Raw genomic sequence first — 6,209 nt, forward strand, 5'->3', positions numbered from 1 at the left:
AAATTGCTGGTGTAACAAAGGGGCTAACCGCGCCCTTGACAGAACCCCCCCAATTGGGTTGGGTCTCTCGCCAAAAAAGGGCCCCACCCCCTATTGGTGGGGTTCTGTCAATGGGGCGGTCAGCTCCCTTGTTACTATATATTAACATTTGAGACATTTCTATTTTATATCATGGGCATAAATTTTAAAATTTGTTGCAAATGAATGTGAACCAATAATGTTCTTAATCATGTTAATCATTATTCAAATAATTAGTTACTTACTATTCAATTTTGAAGAGCAAAAAATATACCATTAACTATTTCTTTAAGGGTAATGAATGATATTTTATTTGTGTGATTATTTCATTTCTTTAAAAATTGTTCACTTCGATTTTCCCTTGTGATTATACGATTTTCATTTTCATTGCAAGTATTTTTAGTTTTTTCTCATTTCAATGAAGGTAAATTAAGACAATAACACATATTCAATAATGATTAAAAAATATTATTACATACTATTGTTTTCTGGAAAAAAAAATATTTATATAATTTCTTTTAATTGTATGTGATAATATTTTTATTAAATAATTATTAATAATTGTGTTTAGTGAAAATTAATTGACCTAATTTTCGAAAGCAATAATAATTATTAATTATCTTATTTAGAGGAAATAAATTGAATCATTTAGTATTCCGTAGTTAATTATATATGTAGTATTATTATTTCTTTTAATTGTATGTAATAATGTTTTTATTAATTGTGTACTAAAAATTGTGTTTAGTGGAAATTAATTGACTTAACTTTCAAAAGAAATAATAATTATTAATTATCTTATTTAGAGGAAATAAATTGAATCATTTGGTATTTCATCTTATCTAAACTTAGGTATATGCTTTATTAATTGTCAATCAAAACAAATTTTGAATAAGGGTAAATAATAAATATAGCATATTAATGCAACCTTTCATTTTATTTTTCTTATTTTCTTTTTGTAAACCAAATGAGGGTATATTAGACATATAGGTAAATATATAATGGTAGATTTGGTATTCAAAAGTTTCTCCTTAATCCACACTTTTAATATATTGTAGATAAATATGCTAGTAAAATGGAGTAAAATGTTACATTACACACTCAACTTATAGTATAATGACGGTTTACTGATGAAACTTAAAATTTCTTCTCAACGGTACTCATCTTTCAAACATTACACTTTATCCATAATTCATCAGATTCCATTCTCCTTGTTGGTCATGGGTCACACGAATATATCATGTGACAAGTTATGTTCGTTAAAAAAATTACAATTAATCAAACTATTCAAGAAAAATATTTCATTACTCATTCAACTTGTACTTTGTGATCACGATTCGCTTATCAAAGCTTCTAAATGCTTCTCAATGGTCGTTCATCTTTGAAGCGTTGCATTGCATCCATCATCTGCTAGATTTCATTCCCGTCGTCACTACTTAGTTATCGGGCCGGGCTAGGGCTTGGTATGCTGCAAGTTGAAGAACAACTCATGAGTGGGTAGTTCTAAAGCAACTGGCTTCTCTGGGAAGTGGATTGGGCCATTATCATCGTCGAATACATCAATCGTGAGGCAAGTATAAGTCGCCATGTTGGATGCCACCACCTTCTTACCCATCCAGTCAAGGGGTTGACAATAGACAACCCAAAGGACGACGGATGAGAAAAGACATAGTTAGTATCTGAAAAATTTATCCATTTATTCTTTTTCACCGATGCCACGAAATATTTACATGTGATTGGGGTGGGAAGCCTACTCCTAGTAAACTTGTGATTCTCTTAGGTGGACAATTCTCTACATCAAGAAGGGAATGAATTCAGACTATCACAAACTCAGCCACTGCAACAGCATCCTCATCAGCTACAGATTTAGATACTATTCTTTGTGTGTCATAGGAAATTCTATATGACAAGTTACAATCGTTAAAGAAATTACAACCCAATCAAACCATCCAACTCATTAAATTTGTCATATACAAAATGTGACTTCCATGGCCCATAAACTTCTGTAAGCTTCAATTGTTCATCCAAAATTTCAGCCTTAGAAAACTCTAGCCCCCAATTCACTCGTCTTATCCATGCACAGTGAAATTATGTGCTGAGACATAACTGATAATTTAGAAGTACGCAAGAAGCTATTATTTTTAAAGCTCCATCCCCCTAGTTGTACTATTGGTCCCGTATTTCTCTAATTACAATATTTAATTTTATAGGTGTGTGTTCCAGCATTTTAAGAAAGAAAATTTTATTGTACTCCAACGGTTGGTGTATAACTGGAATACCTTCTAGGCCATATTTCATTCATAAATAATCGGATACAAACTTGCATAAAATGAAAGATCAGGATTAGAGAGACGTCGGATTAGATTGTACAATTGGGGGATAGGACTTTATAAGTATTAGCTTCTCGCATCCTTCTCAATAATCAATTATGTCTTAATACAAAATTAGTTATATGTGGGGTGAAATAGTGAATTGGGTGCTAGGATTTTTTCGGACTAAAATTTGGGACGAACAATTGGGGTTTAAGAGAAGTTTATCAGATCATGAAAGTAGCATTTCACACGTGACGATTTTGGTGAGTTGGATAAGTTGTAACTTTTTTACAGTCGTGACTTGCTACGTGAATTTTCACGCGACACGTTAACAATGAAGGAAATGAAATCTAACGAATAATGAAAGCAATGCAACATCTCAAAGATGAGTGATCATTAAGAAGCAATTTGAAGTTTGATGAGTAAATTGTGGCTATAGTGTAAGTTGGATGACTAATGAAATATGATATTTCAATGATTTGGTTGAGTTGTACTTTTTCAACCAGATTATTTGTCATAAGGAATTTTTGTACAATAAGTCAGCAATAAGGATAATTTGACAAAAGATGAATGGAGTGCAATATCTCAACAATGAGTGAATATTGAGAAACAACTTGGAGTTTGATGAGTAAACTGTTATAATGGATAAGTTAGATGAAAAATAAAACACTTACTCAATTAAATGAAAAGAATATTTTATAAATAGAAAAAAATAAAAATTTTGATATCTTCACTCTAACTTACTTTTTACCATAGCATGGTTACATAATTCCAATGCTTGATCTACCCTAGTAGTAAGCTATCAGCCAATAACATTCAAAATATTCCTTGGTGAATTGGGCAAAAAATCTCGAATAAAAAATTGATTTTGCCATCAGCTCGACTAAGAGTTTCTAATCCCAAAATGTTATGCTGATTATTTTTTTCATACTTAAACAATGTAGACAATTGGATCTTGCTACATGTATATCAAATTTTACATAATGTCACATATAATTCTATCATTTGTCAGTTTAAAATTTAGTCAACTTTTTCATCCAATTTTTTCCCTCAACATCATTTTATGTAATCGCTAGTGTACAATTTTTATGTACAAGTAGCATAATCCTAGACAAGGAATATTTGGTGGGAATAATGTTACTTTGACATAAGAAAATTGATAGAAGTAGTGTCAGAATCCTAGGTGGCGAGAAGTGATTTGATGGAAAAAATGATTGCATTTTAAACAGTCCAATAATAAACTGTCATGCGACATTATATCAAAGTATTTCGGCACATTAACATGGTTGGATTGGCTGTTGACTTGAAAAAAAAAATTCGTAACAAATCTGAAGAACTAACCCCTTTTTTACTATCAAAGGAGAGGGGAAAGCTTTCTGGTCTTGAACACAAATCAAAATTGGATAAAGCCATTTGTATACCATGGTGTATAGACCCTTCCCTCACATGTTGAGGGATCCATATGAATTAAAAAATTATAGGTCCTCATTGTGAGGGGTTGTAAGGGTGTATAGTTTTTACACCAAACAAAATTGATCAAAAATTGCTTTGCCTCTAAATTCTTGCAAATCCAAATAGATTCGCTCTAAAACTCAAATTCCCTTCCTCTATTTTTTCACAATAACCCAGTTACATGAAGGTACGCAGATTCAGTATGTTTTAATATCAAATAATGTTATTTACAATCGTTCACTGTCACAGTTGTCCTACGTGACATACATATAGTGGTTAGTGATTTGATGCATCAATGTCGTAATTTTTATTTCCTTACGCATCAAATCACTAACCGCAACATGTATACCATGTATGGTGACTGCAACAGTGAACGACTGCAAATAGCATTACTCATTACTTTATTTAATGAAAGATGTACACTATGATAACGCTAAGTTTCTCCAGCGATCATTCTTCAAAGTCCTTACTAAAATTTTGAGATCTCATAGTTTGCACTTTCCTTTATGTATTTAGTTTGTCTGATCTCTTTTTTTGTGTTGAGTGTTCACGAAATATTTTCTTTCGATTTAAATTACCGTAAGTGTGCGGTTCGTTAACAAGTAATAAAGTGGATTAAATGAGTCCGAGTATCATCCCACAGAGATTGGTTAGCTCAATTTTACTTATTCGACCTTAACCGAAACCAAATTACTCAAAATGAATGTGAACCTAATTAAAACTCTAAAATTGGAAAGAAAACCCTACTTATGCAGCTTTTATGATTGTAATGAAATTAATAAGCAAAACAATAATTTAAAACTCTAAAATGAAATCAATTGTTGAGAACGCACGTTTGTTGTAATCAATAGAAATTAAACACACTAGGATCACGACTTCCCATGCAATTATCACTTTAAACTCTAGTTTCACAATATGACAACATAATTCAATTGTTGACGAATCAATGTTCCTAAGTCTATCCAATACTCTCTCTCTAGATGTATCAAACCTATTTCTACATACCACCGGCCTATATTTCTATGACAAGTGCATATGTAAAAATGCATGTAGTTTTATGAACACTTAAAGATTCACGTAGGGCATAGCGGTATATTTCTATCCCCTATCGGACCCTACGATGATTTATATTATGTCGAATCTATTCCAATTCTCTCGAATGCAAGAATAAATCACCCAAACTCACACAATTACGGGCCCTTAATTGCGGAAACAATAAATGCATATAAATCATTCAAAACAAAAGAAATATGTTTTAATGTCAAATTGCAAAACTAGAAATATAAAACTCAAATCACATGGTACATCGATCTCCTAGCACATGAAAGTCTAGCCTAACATAATTGGAAATAAAGAAAAACAACAATTAAAACCAAGGAAGAACATCACCCAATTGATTCTTGAAGTGAAATCTTGAATCTTGAAGTGGATTGCCTTGTTTTTGCCTTGTTCTTCCTCTCCAAATCCTCCAAAATTGTGTTTTTGTGCCTCCAATTACGTTATCCCCCTCTTCTGGATATTCTTTCGTATTTAAATCGCGTGGAAATTAGGTTACCAAAGGAGTTTCAATCGTATAAGGAAACTGCAAAACGGCCCCCAGTTTATACCTATGCGACCGCATAGTACATTTCTATGTTGTCGCATAGAGTAAAAAAATTTGAGAAAAAGTTCTCGGGAGGCTTCTATGCGACCGCATAGAATTTATACTATGCGACCGCATAGTACATTTCTATGTTGTCGCATAGAGTAAAAAAATTTGAGAAAAAGTTCTCGGGAGGCTTCTATGCGACCGCATAGAATTTATACTATGCGACCGCATAGTTATACAATTCTTTCCGCTGGACAGCGTTTAGTAGTTTGGTCATAACTTTCTCTCCTGATCTCCGGTTGAAGTGATTCAAAGTGCATTGTGAAGAAAACTCAAAGATCTACACTTTTGATAGAAATAGGCTTCCTCAAAGTCTGATGTTTACTATGTCAAAAATGGATCTCAAGTAGATACTAAAAATCACGAACATAGCTTTTTCGCCTTAAAGTTGATACTTGATAATACTTCGACCCTATTTCACCTCGTGACTCCTTTCCTCATCCGATTGACCTCTAACACTCTTGAATCTTCATTCCATTTCCCGTCTCATCTATGAATTATTTGCAACTTGGTCTCCGAACTTTCAGTTTAATTCATTTTAGTCCCTTTGCAATTCCTTCTTCTTCCAATCATCTTGTATTGCTTTCGAGTTCATACTTAGCATATTTGCATTCCCGAGTTGTCTTTTAGTTCAACTTTCGAATATTTGCATCCTTAGTCCCTGAACTATCACTTTGCTCCATTTTAATCCTTTTTCGACTTTCTTCTCCTGAATTCCACTATTTCCATAGAAACACCTACATTGCATGAATTCAATGAGATTAAGTCACAATTCAATCATT

General features: G+C 32.6%; 1 pseudogene; it reads left to right on the plus strand.

The window, feature by feature from the left end:
* Positions 1-4,178: 4,178 nt before the first annotated feature.
* Positions 4,179-6,209, plus strand: part of LOC111386583 — an 11,783-nt pseudogene continuing 9,752 nt past the window's right edge.

The sequence above is a fragment of the Olea europaea genome, unplaced genomic scaffold (genome assembly GCF_002742605.1).
Source record: "Olea europaea var. sylvestris unplaced genomic scaffold, O_europaea_v1 scaffold363, whole genome shotgun sequence".
In the NCBI taxonomy this organism is placed as follows: domain Eukaryota; kingdom Viridiplantae; phylum Streptophyta; class Magnoliopsida; order Lamiales; family Oleaceae; genus Olea; species Olea europaea.